We start from the raw sequence: 19,114 nt of genomic DNA on the forward strand, positions 1-19,114 counted from the left end.
ACCCGCTGCTCTTTTTCCATAGCTCCACCTCTTAATCTGCTCAACCCCCACTTTGGTTTTTCATTTTTTTGCACGACGTTAAAGTGTTACAGAATCTTGGAAGCCGGCTTTTACAGCCACAGATACCTTTGGAATACTTCAAAATGTGTAACTGGGGACTTGTTGGTATTGTTGCATTGGTCATGTCTTTGTGTGGCGAGTTCCCGCCTCCCCCCTCAGAAATAAAGACACGAGACACAAGAATTTGAGTTAATGGGTCAAATTAGGCCACAACTTTATTGATTACAGGATTTGGGTGGTATTCGCTTAGGCATTGGTCCTAACAACTAACCGGCTTCAGCCTACATGCTTGAAGACCAGTAAGGGTTAACCAACAGTAGGGGGAGTCCCGCTGATGCACACCAACTAAGCGCTCCCCCGGGGTCACTGCTCGGGGGCGTGCCGTGGGCCCACACCTCCATAGGCTTAGGACAAGGCCACACCCTTTGGAATCCTTTACCGGACTACCCTTTTGTTTTGGGGGAAGGTGATGGCGCTTCCTCCCCCCTTCATCTGCATAACAATACAACAGTAATAATAATAATAATAATAATAATAATAATAATAATAATAATAATAATAAATTTTATTTATATCCCGCCCTCCCCAGCCGAAGCCGGGCTCAGGGCGGCTAACAACAATCAAATAATCAAACAATCAAATAATCACACATTCTAAAAATATTTCATTATAAAAATTAATTAAAATCAAATTAATGGCAACCGATTAAGCAAAATTCTGTGCAGGTTGCCAGAGGAGGGAGTCAGGCTGCGCCCTGACCAAAGGCCTGGTGGAACAACTCTGTCTTGCAGGCCCTGCGGAAAGATGTCAGGTCCCTCAGGGCCCTAGTCTCTTGTGACAGAGTGTTCCACCAGATTGGAGCCGCAGCCGAGAAGGCCCTGGCTCTAGTTGAGGCCAGCCTAACCTCTCTGAGGCCTGGGACCTTGAGGATGTTATTATTTGCAGACCGTAGGTTTCTCTGTGGGGCATACCAGGAGAGGCGGTCCCGTAGGTACGAGGGTCCTAGGCCGTATAGGGTTTAAAGGTTAAAACCAGCACCTTAAACCTGATCCTGTACTCCACCGGGAGCCAGTGCAGCTGGTATAGTACCGGATGAATGTGATCTCGCAGCGAAGACCCCATAAGGAGTCTCGCCGCGGCATTCTGCACCCGCTGGAGTTTCTGGGTCAGTCTCAAGGGCAGCCCCACGTAGAGCGAGTTACAATAATCCAGTCTGGAGGTGACCGTCGCATGGATCACAGTGGCTAGGTCAGGGCGAGAGAGATAAGGGGCCCTACCAATGCCTAACCGCCAATACCGGGGAGTTGTGACAATTTGCTATGAGGTAGGCGAAAACCAAGTGGCTGGTGCCAATCTGCCAATTGGAAAAATTCCTACCAGGCCCCTTGAGGGCGACCAACCGAAGCCCATAGCAAAGTCGGAAAGCCTAGCTAACGGGTGGGAGGGCAGGGAAAACCTGATCATCTGAGGCACGGGAAAGAGGGAGATCCTCAGCTGCGCCAGCCCTAAATAGAGCAGGCCACACCTCCCGGGCCAGCCGATTGGCTGGTCAGGGTGTTAACGTGTCCAAGGATTCCCCCGTTATTGCTGGGGCGGAAAGCCAGCCTCCGTGTGTGGGGGGAGGGGCATGAAGCCCGGAACTCCACCTCCTCCCTAGCTCGGAAGTGGCTTTGTCCCACAATGCAATTCAAACTAAGATCCACCGGGATGAGAGAGTTGGGTTCAGTGGATCTTGTTGAGCTTTACTGGCTAAGCCAGGGACCAGTTGGGGCCATGCTAGCATAAGCCCCACAGACATGCCAGTGCAAATCTTTCAGCCTGGCTCATCTGGGGCTCATCTGGCAGAATTTATATTGGCAAAACTTGTGCTGGTGTAAGCGCACCTCTCCCCCCAAAAAACGAGATTTGGTGGAAGCAGGACAGGGTGACATGTGACTTAGCAACCAGGTGGCAAAGGTCGAATTCCTCCTGAATGGGGTTTGGAATAGGGCCAACATAAGCTGGCGTAATGTACTCCAATGTACAACGCACCAGCTTTTAATCGTTTGGATGGCTCTGCTAGCCTCATTCAATGTTTAGAGAAGAACCTAGCAGAGCCCTGCTATAGATAAGCATTTGCTTACAATTGCACATTGGGAGCCTCATTTAGCTTGCTTTAACTTTCATTTGGGGACTTCGAAGAAGTGAGCAACATAATTTAATTCCCCTTGAGAGTTTCTTAAGAGGAACTGGCAGCTCGTCTTGCTCTGGGAAGGAATCTGGCATGACAAACCTATTGATTATGGGGTTGTCATTCTTCTGTGTAGAGAGACAGTCACATTCACCATTAAGTGCTTAGCCTAATGGCAATTTGGAAAAGGGATTGTTGAAGAATTAACGAAAGCTTTTCATTTTGCATGAAAACAGAATACTTTTCTATAAACAACAACAACAACAACATTTTTTTTATTTGTTCCCCGGCCGAAGCCTGGCTCAAGGCGGCTAACATCATAAAACTAGCACAGTGTACAAAGAACAAAAGAAGATAAAAACAGGCAATCAATTCATTAAAATACATCTCTAAGGTGCTACTGGAAGGATTTTTTTTTTATTTTGTTTCGACTATGGCAGACCAACACAGCTGCCTACCTGTATCTTAAAATTAGTTCAGAACAAATTAAAATCTGGACACATGGCAGTCCATGGGTAAAATTGAAAGTGGTTAATATTCTCTAGGGCCAACTGTTAACCTAGACAGCATCTTAAAAAGTAGAGACATCACCTTGCCAACAAAGGTCCATATAGTAAAAGCTATGGTTTTCCCAGTAGTGATGTATGGAAGTGAATGCTGGACCATAAAGAAGGCTGATCGCGGAAGAATTTATGCTTTTGAATTATGGTGCTGGAGGAGACTCTTGAGAGTCCCATGGACTGCAAGAAGATCAAACCTATCCATTCTTAAGGAAATCAGCCCTGAGTGCTCATTGGAAGGACAGGTCCTGAAGCTGAGGCTCCAATACTTTGGCCACCTCATGAGAAGAGAAGACTCTCTGGAAAAGACCCTGATGCTGGGAAAGATGGAGGGCACAAGGAGAAGGGGGCAACAGAGGATGAGATGGTTGGACAGTGTTCTCGAAGCTACCAGCATGAGTTTGACCAAACTGCGGGAGGCAGTGGAAGACAGAAGTGCCTGGCGTGCTCTGGTCCATGGGATCATGAAGAGTCGGGCACGACTAAATGACTAAACAACAACAACAACAAGGGCCAACTGTTACCAATTATGACACAGATTAGTATCTTGTGGGTTTAAACATACCTCAAAGATAATCATAGAATTGAAGAGTTGAAGAATTGAAGTAGAATTGAAGGGACCACGATGTGGAGTTCAAACCCATAACTATGAGATTAAGAGACTAATGCTACTGACTGAGCTATCCAGCAGAGGAACTTTAATGCAGCTTTTATCAAATAACTTGATCTGAGCTGCAGAACTTTTTTTTTTATAAAAAAGAAAATAAAGTTTATTGTTCTAGCCAAAGGCCCCCATAAACTTATATTCAGCAGTACTTTTAATAAAATAACACAAAACAAACATCCATAATATAAAAATCTGCAAAGACTTTGCCAAGTTCCTGAACGTTAAAACACAGTTTCCTTTGTGCATCTCTGACAGATCCAATTCTAATATTATTTTGCCTTTTTAAAATCCAATTTGCCAACATCCATGAATACCAGAGAGACAAGATGCCAGAGACACTAACAAACTCAAATCCAGCTTGATTTCACTTTAAACCTCTGAATCACCACAATTTGCAGCAATTTTATCCAATTCCTTTTTCTGCTTTTTTTCTACCAAGCCAGTGCAAGGAGGGCCACTTTCTGTGTTATGAGGCTATTACTGTCACTCAAAAACCCCAAATCATTTCTGCCAGGGTGTACCTGCTTGCTTGTGAGAACAAAGGTTTCAGAAAGTGATCTCTTGGGTCTCTATATAAGGGGCAGGCAAAAAGATAATGAGTGATATCTTCTACTGAAGGTTGAGCACAAGTACAAAGAGACTGGGGTTCCTAGTTCACATAAATTTCAGATTCAGGCCTGGTCTGAACCCAACAAACTTCTATACCTTCCAACATTTCTCCACTGAAAATAGGGATGTCCTATTCAATAATAACAACAAGAAGAACAGCAATGAATTTAGTATTTATACCCTGCCCATCTAACTGGGTTGGGCCAGCCACTCTAGGTGGCTTCCAACATATATAAAAACACAATAGAACATTAAACATTAAACTTCCCTATGCAGGGTTGCTTTCAGATAGCTTGGGTGTCGGATAACTCAATACCCTCCAATATTTCTCCAGTGAAAATGGGGACATCCTAAGGGAAAGTGGGATATTCCGGGATCAAATCAGAAACCAGAATGGCTTCTGTCAGTCTAGGACTGGAAAACATTATTCATATTAATATTGATAATATTAATATTTATTTATTCTTTATACCCCACCCATCTGGCTGAAGTTTGGGAGAAAGTGGTTCCTTCCTTTGAGTGCTTGAATGAGGGAACCATCAGTTTAAGGAAGGTACCAGCCAGCTAAGAGAAGGATCCGGCTGCAAAGTCTGCATGTGTAGAGTTTAGAGCATAGCTTTACAGTTAGAGAGGAGTTTTGCTGTTTCTTGAATTTCTTACAGCCTGGGGAAGTGGGGAACTCATAATAATATATAAAACATTAAACCCGTCTTTAGAAAAAAGAACACAATAAAGTCTAGAGAATTATGTTTGAAAGCTGTGGTGCTGTTTATGAAATGATAGATAAAGCTGCAAACAAAGGCAAATCTTGCGCACATTTTTCAGGCCTGAGTCTATTCAGCTCTGGAGATTTTCATATCAGCGCTAAGTTGATACCTTAAAAACTTTGCATCAATCTGAATAATGCTCCCTGGCTTCTGATGCGCTGGTGTGTTCCCAGTGGTGTGTATGCATATTTCAGGTGTTCATTAAAATATTCTTACCCTCCTACCCTCGGCATCTGCCACCTTCAAAATGTGGAAGGCTACACGGGACATGGGTGGTGCTGTGGGTTAAACCACTGAGCCTAGGACTTGCTGATCAGAAGGTCGGCGGTTCGAATCCCCCCAACGGGGTGAGCTCCTGTTGCTTGGTCCCTGCTCCTGCCAACCTAGCAGTTCGAAAGCACATCAAAGTGCAAGTAGATAAACAGGTACTGCTCCGGCGGGAAGGTAAACGGCGTTTTCATGTGCTGCTCTGGTTCGCCAGAAGCGGCTTAGTCATGCTGGCCACATGACCCGGAAGCTGTACGCCGGCTCCCTCGGCCAATAAAGCGAGATGAGTGCCGCAACCCCAGAGTCGGTCACGACTGGACCTAGTGGTCAGGGGTCCCTTTACCTTTACCATCAGAATGGGACAAGAGTAATATGCACAAAATGGAAAATGAAAGTTGGCTTGCATTAGAGCTCACCAGGAGCGTTAGAGCTGATGATCTGAAAGGGTTAGCTGTGAATTACAGGTATCGACTGTTAGCCTGGTAGTAGATATAATGTTGGACCCGATCAATTTCCTTTGGCAGCCATTTTGTTCGTGGCTAAGGGAAATTACAACAAAGTGATCTACAATCCTCTGTGCCAAGTTGAGGGAGAAGGTTGGGTAAATACGCTTTGATACCAAAGAGCTCCCCCACCCATTTACCCTCTTATTTGCATCACACTTTTGTGAAATCTTAATATCGTAGATTGTAACGCAGAGTCTGGAGAACAGCCATATGAAGAGAGTGATGTTGTTCCTTGCTAAAGCTTTCAGACTGATTAGCACCTGCATAGGAAACTGTTGGGGAGAACAACACCAGTTGCTGTGCCTTAAGGAAGACTGGGAATCAAATTAAAATAAAAAATACAAGCCAAATAAATAACAACAATAATCTTTCCAAAGCTGATTTCTACCCGAAAGCGTTCAAAGAGGGTAAGGATCAGGGCAAGAGTTCTTCAGGTGCTTATTCATTAGACCATTTCTTAATGAATCTGAGTTGCTGAGACAATGTTAGAACAGGCATAGGCAAACTCAGCCCTCCAGATGTTTTGGGACTACAACTCCCATCATCCCTAGCTAACAGTAATATTGATTATTAGTGACTTTAGCTTTCCTAGATATAAGAAAATACGGTAATTTGGGTTTAGATTGTCATCATCTAAAATGGACAATGATTTCAATATAGACATTAACAGCTGCCTCCCTGTTGAGTGTTCTGTATTTTAAAGTGTGTAAACTAGTGGCCAAAATTGTGGAAACCTTTTGGAAAAAGTGTATTTCCGAGGTTTGATGGCTCATATCACCTGATTGGCTCGCTAAACACTCATGCTCACTGGCTACATTCAAATGAAGGAAAGCATATCAACCTAAGCAAGTTGTGCTTGCTTCTTCTAGTTATTTGGCTATAACTTTAATGGAATATAGATAATTGAATAATAAAAATTGAATAATAATAATAATTGAAATTGTTGCGTTACTTTCTTCATTAAATTATCTTTCCATTGATATATAATTTTATGGTATTACTAAAATAAAAGTGGTATTATGAGCCATCAAACCTCAAAAATACACTTACATACAATTGCCACAACCCTTGCTTATTTGTTTGAAAGGCAGTATCATGCAACACAATATGATGTCCTGCAAAAGGGGAATCACTGCCTCATCTGTCTTTGCACTCCTGCTATTATCATGGGAAAAGCAGATATATTTGATTTATTTAGGCTGTGTACACATTACCATCTAGTCTGGCTCCAGCCTTCTTCCTTTGCTGATGTTTGAAGCATAGGGCACATGACGTTCACCCCAATCCATATGTATCCTGCAGTTTCTTGAGAAATACCCCTTTTTGGGGCGTTCTCCCTCAAACCAGCTTCCTACCAAATTGAAAACATGAACTGCCCTTAAGCTGAGGTGTGTCCTTTTGAGACAGCTGTTGCACATGCTCAGATGACAGTTTCACTGAATAGGAATTTGGTGTGGGTGTGTTTTCACACATGAGGAAGTCAATCAAGTAACACATATCAAGTGAAGACATCACCCCCCCAGCCCATGTGTAGAGCAACACAAAAAATGTGACTCAAAACACATTGGGGGAAACGACCTCAGTGCATTTTAAGCTGCTAATGTATACCTAGCCTAAATCAAGAGCAAATGCTTTAAGTTGTTTATAGGCAGCAACCTCAGCAATTGGGAATAGCGGTACAGCAAAGGGGAAAACATTAATAAGATCATTTGTCATCTAATCATTCTTTCCAGTTTGTTCAAAATTAGATTTAAAGCTGCTGGCTAATAGGGGGATTATACAGTTTTCCATGCATGATTTGAAGTACTGTTTGTTCAGCTCCTTAAAAATAAATACATCAGGGATTCATCAATATAGCTCGGGACAGCAAGGATATCCAATATCTATTAAAAAGGATTGAACAATCTATCACAGGGCTTCTTGATACGTGTATTGTAGCCCAAGCTTAATAATTCTCAATGTTCCCACTTAGCCATAGAAGACGGTGTTTTGGTTGCTTGTCAACCATTTCCTTTTTAGCCTAATAGCTCAGAAGGCTTGCCTGATGGGAGATAAGAATTGGGGAGATATGTTTGTCTGGCAGTTGAGATTCTTCTAAATGTAATGCCCAAAAGCACTGAGTAAGTTTGCACGTGCACCAGCAGAAGATAATTATTGCATGTGTGTGAAAAACGAGAGCTAGCAGTCAGCGGCGGAGCAAGCTGATTGGGCGTTTGGGGCAGTGCAGAGCCTGCGGGCGCCTAAGCCACCATGTCACTCCCAGGAGAGATGTGTAACTTGGGTGCACTGCAGACCCCGTGGTGAGTGCCGCCCACCATTTTGTCACCCCCTCAGTGGTGACACCCGGGGCAGTCTGCCCCCACCACACCCCATTCCTCTGCCCCTGCTAGAAGTCAGCCCAGAAGAGAGAGAGGCAAGGGCAATAATTGTCAGGAGCTGGTCCTACACTTGAGTAGGACCCTGGTAGAGACACGTGCCTGACTGGCATGTTCTCTCCCTCCTGGTCGATCGTTCGGGAGCTTCCAAAGCTTTCTTCTGCCTGAACATCACAGCAACCGATGCCAACAGACACCGGCACACTTAGGGTTCCTCAGAGTCTTCGCAGCTTGCGTAACAGACTTCTGCAACTCAGCATTTTGGCTAATCTACTTTATTTACATGTAAACACACACGGAGCACTGCAACATGGCTCCCTCTCTCTCTAGCATCAGACAGCAAAGAGAAAGAACAAAGGACAATAGTCCCACTTCACGGAACACAGTAACACAAACATCCTGTCTCCGTCACTTCCCACTTTGTGGAGTCAAAATATACACTGTCATGTGATAGACAAAAATCCCATGACTGCAATCATGGAGCAGGAATTCTAACAATAATAGCAGAGCAAGAGAGCTATGAGCTTGATGGAGGCATTTAAGGGATAGAGGGTACTTTTCTATGGGCCTCTGTTGCCAGGTAGCAGATCTGCTGCCTTGCAGGAGTGCCTCCTCTATGCATCTCTATATATGCAAACAAAGCAAATATTACCCCCCCCAAAAAAAGGCATCACTACTATATCCCATGCAATGGAAAACAAACCCAGAAAGCACTGCATTTAGATTAGGGCTGCCAAGGGCTGCATGCTGCTGCTGATGTATCCAAAAGTTGGGTGTCATTACCTCACACTCTCATGCATACTTTTGCATGCACAGTGCACACACACAGAGGCACACTGCCACCCTCTGCATAGCTGATCTGTGCAAATCAGCTAAAGAGGGGAGATCACTGTGTTGATCAGGTGAGCAAGAATGGAGATGTATACTTTATAAGGTTGTTGTGCTTCACCAGAGCTTAAGCTACTACAGTATTTGTAAGATTGGATTCCAAATACAGTGGTACCTCGGGTTAAGTACTTAATTTGTTCCGGAGGTCCATACTTAACCTGAAACTGTTCTTAACCTGAAGCACCACTTTAGCTAATGGGGCCTCCTGCTGCTGCCGTGCCGCCGGAGCACAATTTCTGTTCTCATCCTGAAGCAAAGTTCTTAACCTGAAGCACTATTTCTGGGTTAGTGGAGTCTGTAAACTGAAGCGTATGTGACCTGAAGCGTATGTAACACGAGGTACCACTGTTTCATTGAATTTGTCCATGGCAAGCCTGTGTTTATAGGCAATTTGTTCACAAGTTGTGAGTTTGTATAAGTCTTCAATTCAATTGTAGAAGGGAGCTGCATTTTTATTTTTTCAATTCATCAGCATCAGTCTTTTTGCTGCGGTAAAGGCACGGAGAGTCCACTCGTATTGTCCTTTTGTAAGGTTACATGTGCTGGGTATATAATTCAAGAGGATATTTTGCTCTATAAATGTAAGGTTGTTCCGTACAGGTCTGTTGATAGTTTCAGTTACCTTTTGCCAAAAAAATTTCAATATAGGACAATGAAAAGACATGTTTTAGAGAAGCATTATTCCTATTGCATCTCCAGCAATTAGATACCTTAGATAACCGCTTTATAAACAAACATAATGGGGTCCAGTATATTCTAAATATTTTTTGACATAGGTCATGTTTTGAGTGTCACAGGGGTAGATCATTTTGTCCTGCCTATGTTGTTGGACTCCAACTTCCATCAGCCAGCAACATCTGGATGGCCATAGATCCCTCATGTCTGGAGTACAGAGTGAGATCTAGAAAACCTGGTTCCTATCAGTGGCTCGGTGCTTTGCAAGGAGTTGTGGGCTCTTTATTCCTCCGTTCATAGCTGTGAACAGAAGTAGCAGCATTGGAAGCTACAGAAGACTTTGTACTCAGCTACAATAGTAAGGAAATGGTGTTTTGAATGTGTTATAAACAGGCAACACCAGAGGGCGCTGGAGAGTAAAAAAAAATTCTACGTGATTTTTCATAGTGTTTCCCCCTTTTTGTTAGAACAATTTTATTTCTGGCTTATTTATAGCGTTTTTCCTCCTGTGTGTAGATCCATCCTTTTTCTCTGTATGCTGTTGCTTCTCCTATGCCAGCCTGCTCAGGTGAGTTAACTGACTCGCACAGAGCCCTGATTTGCTGAATTGAGCCAGCAAGTCCAAAGGGGGTTGCCCCTCTGAACATTACCAGGGCAAAACATCTGCTTTTAAGGAGCTTTTACATGCCTTGCCTACTTTACACAGACTGCTGAAAGGGGAAGGGGCGTTTTTGTTGTTGTGGTGGTGACACAGTTGTGGAACTCCTGTTTAAAGGCTCATTTGAGTTAATCTTTGCGTTCCTTCTGGTTCAAGGCTTTCCCAGGAGGCTTTGGGAATGCTGTGAAGCGACTTGCAAAAGGCTCTGTTTCATAGCATTTTAGCATAGTCTGCATTTTGCTGTTTTATTGATGTTGCCTTGATCAATATGTAATCCACTGTAAGCCTATGCTACAGAAAGAGAAGGGTAAGCAACAAAGTATTTGAGTAATAAAAATTTAGCGGGTGTGTCCCTGGTTGTGAGGCATTCTGTACTGTGTAGCAAAACACCACTTCCCTGGCGGGAGTGAATGAGTCACACTTTATCCTTTATTATCTGCAAAGGTGAATGCGCAAATAAGATTGTATATAAAGTTAAATGACAGAGGCAGTCAGACTTTGCCACTGCAGTGTCCACAAGAGTCTTGGTACAAAGGTGTCATTGTTTTTTTTGTTGCTGTTTAGTCGTGTCCGAACCTTCGTGACCCCATGGACCAGAGCATGCCAGGCACTCCTGTCTTCCACTGCCTCCCACAGTTTGGTCAAACTCATGCTGGTAGCTTCGAGAACACTGTCCAACCATCTCGCCCTCTGTCGTCCCCTTCTCCTGCTCCAGGCTCTCCTGCCCTCCATGCTTCATCGTTGACTACCTCTGTGGGAAAGCACACAAAATGATGGTTGATGTCAGAACAAGGGGTAGGGAAGGGAAAACCTGACATGGGGCAGCGAGTTTGGAGGCAAACTCTGGTGTGTGTTTTTTATCATTACTTGTAATTCTGCCCACAGAAAGATAGCAAAACTTCATAATAGAAATTGTAATAGCCCCCTCTGCTTTTAGCTCCAATATTTTTTCTAGCCGTTCAGATAACGGCAGCGGCCAAAAGGTGAAATCATTTTCAGACGTGGTTTTCATTTCATCTTGTATGGCTGAGCCTTTCTGGCCTGGCTCCTTACCTGATGCAAATTGGAAGCGTGCTCAGATCTGGCCTGCTAAACTTGGAACGCCATCTGTCAATTGTCAGAGTGTTGCTTTCTCCCCGCAGTCAGCAGTTGAAGCAGTAATTAGGAAAAGCTACGAACAGAAGGCATAAAAACGGCTCCCTCTTCCCCAGTTGAAAAGATTGGTATCGCCATCCACTCGAGGGAGTGCTGAGAAAGCATGATACCTCAAAAGAAAGCTGTGATTTGCATAAAACCCTACTCTATTTATTTGCAGAAGCCGGGGATTCTATCACTTATTCATAATGGTGGTTACAAACCAGGCACATTTAGTGTATAAGATGCAATCAACTCCCCCAAACCTTATTTATTTAGCTGGTCATCACAATCTTTTTTTTTTTGGGGGGGGGGGAGAAAAATGACTTCTCTTTACACCAGGAAGCCTTTCTCTGGGTACTTTTCTCTGCAGATAGGAGAAAATGAGGGCAGGCTTTCCATTGTTATAGAACAGCTCCAGAAGGGAAGTCCACAATATGGATATGAAATATGTGCCTTGACGGAACCTTGTGATGGAACAATGTGATGGAACCTTAAAGAATCAGCAACTGGTCTAATTCTGTAATATGATATGGCCAGTGGGGGAGCTTCATGCTCCAGCACCAGGGAGCGAAGAGCAGGCAGGGGCGGGACTGGCGCGTATCGTGGGGCATGGTGTGCCACCCGTAGGGGCATAGTGCACATCCTGGGGGTGTGGCGCCCAGCATGGGCGGGGGGCAGCCGCGATGGCACCTGTGGCATTTGCCTCCTAGGTGGGTCATAAGGAAAGGGTTAAATGAATGTGATGTAATTGGCCAGTGGGAACCCAAGGGGAGGAGTTAGAGTTAGAGTTGGAGTTGTGTGGAGTTCAGTTGGGAGTTGGATAAGGAAGAGGGAGATTAAGTCTGTGGGTTGGTTGAGTTGTGTTGTGAGAGAGTGAGAGAAGCTGATAGGAGGAGTCAGATAGACAGTTGGGATAATCAGTAGCAGTTATTAGGAAAGGTATAAGCTGGTATAGAAACTAAGATTAAGAAACTGTCAAGAAAAATTATCTGAAACCATAAACTTGTTAAGGCTTATCAAATAAACCTGCTTATTTGATTTAATGTTAACAACTGTCTGGACTCTGTGTGTATCCAAGAGAAACAGGTTGGTGGCAGTGGGAAAGTGATCATAGTGGTGACATAGGGATCAACAGACCTTCAAACATCCGGGGACCCTGTGTGATCGCCACAGCACCCCACCAGGATTGTGCTGCTGGGGGCGGTGCGCTTCCCCCGCACTCCTCTTCCTCTGCCAATGGATATGGCCCAAGAATTGGATCATGTACTTCATGCTCATTGGCATCTATCTGTCTTGAGAGACCTCTGAGGATGAAGTCAAACCCGTGGAGAATCACAGGGCCTGCTGTGGCTGCAGAGACTGGTAACTCATAACTGCTGCCTCCCGGGTTGCTTTTGCTGCATCACCAACACCAAAGTGACCTCTCCGGGGCGCCCAGGCGACATGACCCCATTCTCAGCCTCGCTGATGTGGTCCAAAGGAAAGCAGAACAATATATCTTATTGAATTTTCTGTTTTACAATTTAAAATACTCATTTTACATCCTTAACATATCAGTGACTTCCCTTCTTTTTCTGTGGTTCATTTTACATATCATAAATCGCTGCATATTTTACAGAAACAATACAGTGGTGCCCCGCAAGATGAACGGCTCGCAAGACGGAAAACCCGCTAGACGAAAGGGTTTTCCGTTTTGGAGGCGCTTCGCAAAACGAATTTCCCTATGGGCTTGCTTCGCAAGACGAAATGTCTTGCGAGTTCCTGCGGGTTTCTCCCCCTTCCCCCCCCTTTTCCTAAGCTGCTAAGCCACTTATCAGCTGATCCGCTGATAAGCTGCTTATCAGCTGATCCGCTAAAAGCCGCTAAACCGCTAATAGCGCTAATCCGCTAAGCTGTCAATGGGCTTGCTTCGTAAGACGAAAAAACCGCTATACGACGAGCCTCACGGAACGGATTAATTTCGTCTTGCAAGGCACCACTGTACTATTCAGTATTCCATTATTGCATCCATCAAAACTTGTTTACACTGTTGAATTTATCTTAATGCTGCCAGTATCTTCAGCTGTACACAGTTATTTCCCAGATATGCAATAAACATTTTCCAATCTTCTTTAAATGCATGTTCTTCTTATTCTCTTATTCTACAAGTTGGATCTGCCAGCTGCACATATTCCCTCAGTTTAAGTTGCCATTCTTCTTTGGTTGGGACCTTGCTTGTTTTCCATTTTTGGGCTAACAAAACATGGGCCGCAGTAGTGGCATACATAAATAACCTTTTTTGACACCTGGGAATTTCAGTCTGAATTATCCCCAAGAGAAAGGACTCTGGCTTTTGGGGGGAAAGTACTTTTAAACACCCCCCCCAATTCCCAATACAGTGGTACCTCAGGTTAAGTACTTCATTCGTTCCGGAGGTCTGTTCTTAACCTGAAACTGTTCTTAACCTCAAACACCACTTTAGCTAATGGGGCCTTCTGCTGCCACTGTGCCGCCAGAGCACGATTTCTGTTCTCATCCTGAAGCAAAGTTCTTAACCCGAGGTACTATTTCTGGGTTAGTGGAGTCTGTAACCTGAAGCGTATGTAACCTGAGGTACCACTGTACTCCCAAAACTTTTACAAGTCCACCACATATGAAGGAACGTTCCCCCCACCTCTTTGCATCTCCAGCACTTATCTGATTCAATCTTATACATCTTAGCAAGCCTACTCAGAGTTAAATAGCACCTGTGAATCATTTTCAAGTAGTTCTCCAAAAGCAGAGCAAGACGTTTGGCACCAGCTTGGCTGCAGGAGTTGCCAACTGCTTAGGGACTCAAGGCAGCAGCTACAGATTTTTCCTCAGGGTTTACTCCCAAAGCCTTTCTCATGAATTGAATATAGTCACAAGGCAATGGAATGCCTTCCATGGCTCTAGTTACAGGTAGGTAATAACCGTGTTGGTCTGCCATAGTCGAAACAAAATAAAAAAAAATCCTTCCAGTAGCACCTTAGAGACCAATTAAGTTTCTGAAGAACTTTAGTATCTGAAGAAGCATGCATACACACGAAAGCTCATACCAATAACATATTTAGTTGGTCTCTAAGGTTCTAGTTAGTGGAGGGACACGGGTGGCGCTGTGGGTTAAACCACAGAGCCTAGGACTTGCCGATCAGAAGGTTGGTGGTTCAAATCCCCGCGACGAGGTGAGCTCCCGTTGTTCGGTCCTTGCTCCTGCCAAAATAGCAATTCGAAAGTACATCAAAGTGCAAGTAGATAAATAGGTAAACGGCAGGGAAGGTAAACGGCATTTCCGTGCGCTGCTCTGGTTCGCCAGAAGCGGCTTAGTCATGCTGGCCACATGACCCGGAAGCTGTATGCCGGCTTCCTCAGCCAATAAAGCAATAAAGCAAGATGAGTGCCGCAACCCCAGAGTCAATCATGATTGGACCTAATGGTCAGTGGTCCCTTTACCTTTTTTAAGGTGCTAGTAGAAAGAATTTTTTTATTTTGTTTCGACTACAGCAGACCAACACGGCTAGAACTATGGAAGGCTCCACATTGAGCCACATGAAATGGAAATTGAGGTATCTGAAGAAGTGTGCATGCACACGAAAGCTCATACCAATAAAAAACTTAGTTGGTCTCTAAGTTGCTACTGGATTTTTTTAAATTTTGTTTTGAAGGCAATGGAAGTTTAGGATCAGGGTTTTCCTTCTCCAAGATGGGCTGCCTTCCCAGGCTGAGGAGACCCATCAGCCCCTTATACACTTTAGAAGGGGTCACCAATAGTGGGGTCTCTTCCTCTAGCTGAAACTATATATAATGAAGCATTCTATGTTAGCCAAACAAACAGCTCATGGTGTGTACTTGGTTGCAGTCTGTTGCAGTCTGTGGTCACCACAGAAGTTCAGTTTGCAAATGTGCCCACAGTTCCTCAAAGGTTGGTGATCCCTAATCTAGCAATTTACGTAATTTTTTAAAACAATTTAATTTGTAGGTACAGTAAATGCATCTTCTCCTCTGAATTGATGTATTCATATTTATTTATTACACTTGTATGCCAGCTTTCCTCCTTGGTTCAACTCTCCTTATTTTATCCTCAGAAAAATCTTTTGAGGAAGGCTTGGTGTAGCAACCTGGAGCTGAATTCAGGTCCGACTTCACTTCCATTCAACCTTTGCTATGTTTTCAAAGCTTGCAGGTGGATGCCCGGACCCTCAGTTCCCCAGAAAGGAGAATCTATATAAGCATTAGCTCGGCTTGATTATTCTTTTGCCCATATCTGATCCACAGCCTGAATCACATCAGCTGAGCATGAGCCACATTCTGTATATGCATGGCAATTATGTCGACAGCTAACCTTTTCAATATCCCCCCCCCTTTTGTCATATATTTTTCCTGATCTCTCTTAAGGCCCCATAATCATTTCCCACACGGCTAATCTTTTTCTTCACAGATCTCATTCTTGCATTTAATTTTCACTGTGGATTCATGTACTTCCTAAATTCCTTAAATCGCTATATCATTAAGCAGAACACCTTCCCTTATTTCCTAAAGTACAATTACCAAAGTAGCTTTTTATCTCTCTTTAATTTGTTCGTGCTGAAATGACCAGATGAAATTGAAGGAACAGACTGTATCTCAGTACATTTGTCACATATTTGAGAGAACAGAGCACTAGACTTGGGCTGGCCAGATGTGGGTTCAAATTCCCAGTCATCTATGAAGAACCCAGGACAAATTATTATCACTCAGCTAGGCGTTGGCAATTTCAATTTATCCTAGTTTCTCACTTTTCCTTTCTTATGTTCAGTTTTTTACATTTTCACATCCATTTGTAATTTTGTACAAGTTGTTTTGAAAATCCATTGGCAGATTTCTAAGAAAGACACATTTTCTGTATAACTATACCTAATGTATATGTTTTTGCAAATATTCCCCTCCCAATATACTGAATGCTAGTTTCACTAATATATGCAGTAATATCAGACCCTCCAAGTGTCCCTCCTATTTTCCAGGGACGTCCCTGATTTAGAGAAGCTGTCCCGGTTTCTGATTTGATCCTGGAATGTCTCACTTTTCCATAGGATGTCCCTATTTTCACTGGAGAAATGTTGGATGTTATGGAATTATCTGACCCCCCCCCCCCCCGAGCCATTTGAAGGCAATCCTGTATAAGGAAGTTCTTTAAATGTTTAATGTTTTATAATGTTTTTATATATTGTATGTTGGCAGCTGCCCAGAGTGGCTGGAGCAATCCAGTAAGATGTGTGGGGTATAAATAGTAAAATTATCATTATGGAATGGGTCTTCCCTATTTTCATCGGAGAAAGGTTGGAGGGTATGTAATATGCATAATTTGCACTAGGGCGGACATTTTTGTTCACATTACTTGGACAGAGAACTGCACTGAAAAATTTGGAGAAGTGTCAGTTCTGAAGGATGCAGGGTACTGTTTTAGAAAATGTGAATTAGGTTAAGTTTGCCTTTAAATGCAAACTGGAAAAAATTCTGCCCCATTCCTACCCTCAACCCAACTGACTTTAAAATGGTTGTTGTGGGAAATACATTGAGACATTCATGTATGCAGACCTGGCTTTTATGACAGTAACTCAAATCTAGAAAAACTCAAAATGTTCCACAAGTGGTATTAGCTAGAGAAGCTGTTGTTAAGTTGTGGGTGAACATATCGGACGACACAGCGATTCTTCAAACAGCTCTTGTTTATTCACAGGCCAGAACAGAACTGAACTGAGGGGTTCAGGCAGCCTGCTTATATAGAGCAGTACAACGTAACTATAACAACTTTCTGAAACTATCCAATTACTGAACGTCACTTTCAATCCCATATATGCATATGTGGACCTGAGTGAAAACTATCTACAGTATCCCCCTGCTGGCGCAGGGTGAGAACTTCAGTACATAACAGCTGTGGTCTAAATGAGTGAGCCTCTTGAGCTTGCCAATCAGAAGGTCGGCAGTTTGAATCCCCATGATGGGGTGAGCCCCCTTTGCTTTGTCCCAGCTCCTGCCAACCTAGCAGTTCTAAAGCATAACAGTGCCAGTAGATAAATAGGTACTACTGCGGCGGGAAGGTAAATGGTGTTTTGTCACTGTGTCCCATTGTGCCAGAAGCGGTTTCGTCCTGCTGGCCACATGACCCAGAAAGCTGTCTGTGGACAAACGCCTGCTCCCTCAGCCTGAAAGTGAGATGAGTGCCACAACCCCATAGTCGCCTTTGACTGGACTTAACCGTCCGGGGGTCCTTTGCCTTTACCTAGTTAGAAAAACAACACCAACGATAACAGAATGGCAGACACTTAATGATAGAATATTTCCAACTAGCAAAGTTGATGGGAAAAGTCAGGGGAGCTTTAAATCAGAAAACGTATGGAGAATGGAAAATATTTAAGGAATACATAAGATTATATTGTAAAAACAATACCATCCTAGCAGAACTTGAATGATACTTGTGAACAAAAAGAAATGAAACAAATACTTTAGTGTGATGTATGAAAAGGGATATAAAGTAAAGCTGTGCGACAAAACCATGACAACAGAAACAGTATAATTGGATTGGAAGTTTTATGCAGAAATTTTTATTTGAAAGATATGATTTTGTATAAATTTTTGGCTTTCCCCCCTTTTTCTTCTTTTCTTTTTTGCCTTTTTACATTTTTCCCTACTTTTATGTCTTGATGTTTTCTTCTTTTTGTATTTAACTTTTCTATATTTACTTTTGGTGTCGTTTGTATTTTAAATCAATAAAGATTTACCACAAAAAAAGGAAAAAGAAAGAAAAGAAAAGCATTTTTGGAGAGTATACCAAGTAAGAAACAGAAACTTAGAACAACTGTCACAATAAAGGACCGAAAGAATCTTGCTTCTCCAAGGCCAACTTGACAAGTGAATGGCAGTCTTGCATTGCATCCTGTTATGCCTATTGGTGTGGTTACTCGAGAGCGATCAGGCAAGATGCCGCACTGGTCCTTTCAAAAGCTTTATTACTGGTGCTAAAACCTTTACAATGCAGAATGCCTCTATTCCATGTCTTGCTCATTCACTGGCAGAATCTGAGAGTGGGCGGTCCTTAAACTTTCCCCAGCAGAGTAGTTTCTTGACCCCCAACCTACGCCTCCCCTCTCTCCCCTCTCTGCATGAAAGCCTATTGCGCAAGGAAGGCTTGGGTAAAGGGGGACCTCCCTCCTCCCCGCTTTGCTCAGGCAAGGCGGTGCCTGGCACCGCCTTGCCTCCTCCGAGCACAACAGTACATTTCCGAGCACAATTCAAAGTATTGGTGCTGACCTTTAAAGCCCTAAATGGCCTCGGTCCAGTATATCTGAAGGAGTGTCTCCACCCCCATAGTTCCGCCCGGACACTGAGGTCCAGCGCCGAGGGCCTTCTGGCGGTTCCCTCACTGCAAGAAACCAAGTTACAGGGAACCAGGCAGAAGGCCTTTTTGGTAGTGGCGCCTTCCCTGTGGAACGCCCTCCCACCAGATGTCAAAGAGAACAACAACTAGAAGACATCTGAAGGCAGCCCTGTTTAGGGAAGCTTTTAATGTTTGATGTATTACTGTATTTTAATATTTTTTTTGGAAGCCACCCAAAGTGGCTGGGGAAGCCCAGCCAGATGGGCGGGGTACAAATAATAAATAATAATAATAATAATAATAATAATTATTATTATTATTATTATTATTATTATTATTATTATTATCTGAGCCTTGCAGCTCTTCCCCACTAGAGGTGTGGCTTCCTTCCTCCGCTGAGGAAGTGCTGATTCCCACGATT

The sequence above is a fragment of the Podarcis erhardii genome, assembly GCF_964252035.2.
Source record: "Podarcis erhardii genome assembly, chromosome: 9".
In the NCBI taxonomy this organism is placed as follows: domain Eukaryota; kingdom Metazoa; phylum Chordata; class Lepidosauria; order Squamata; family Lacertidae; genus Podarcis; species Podarcis erhardii.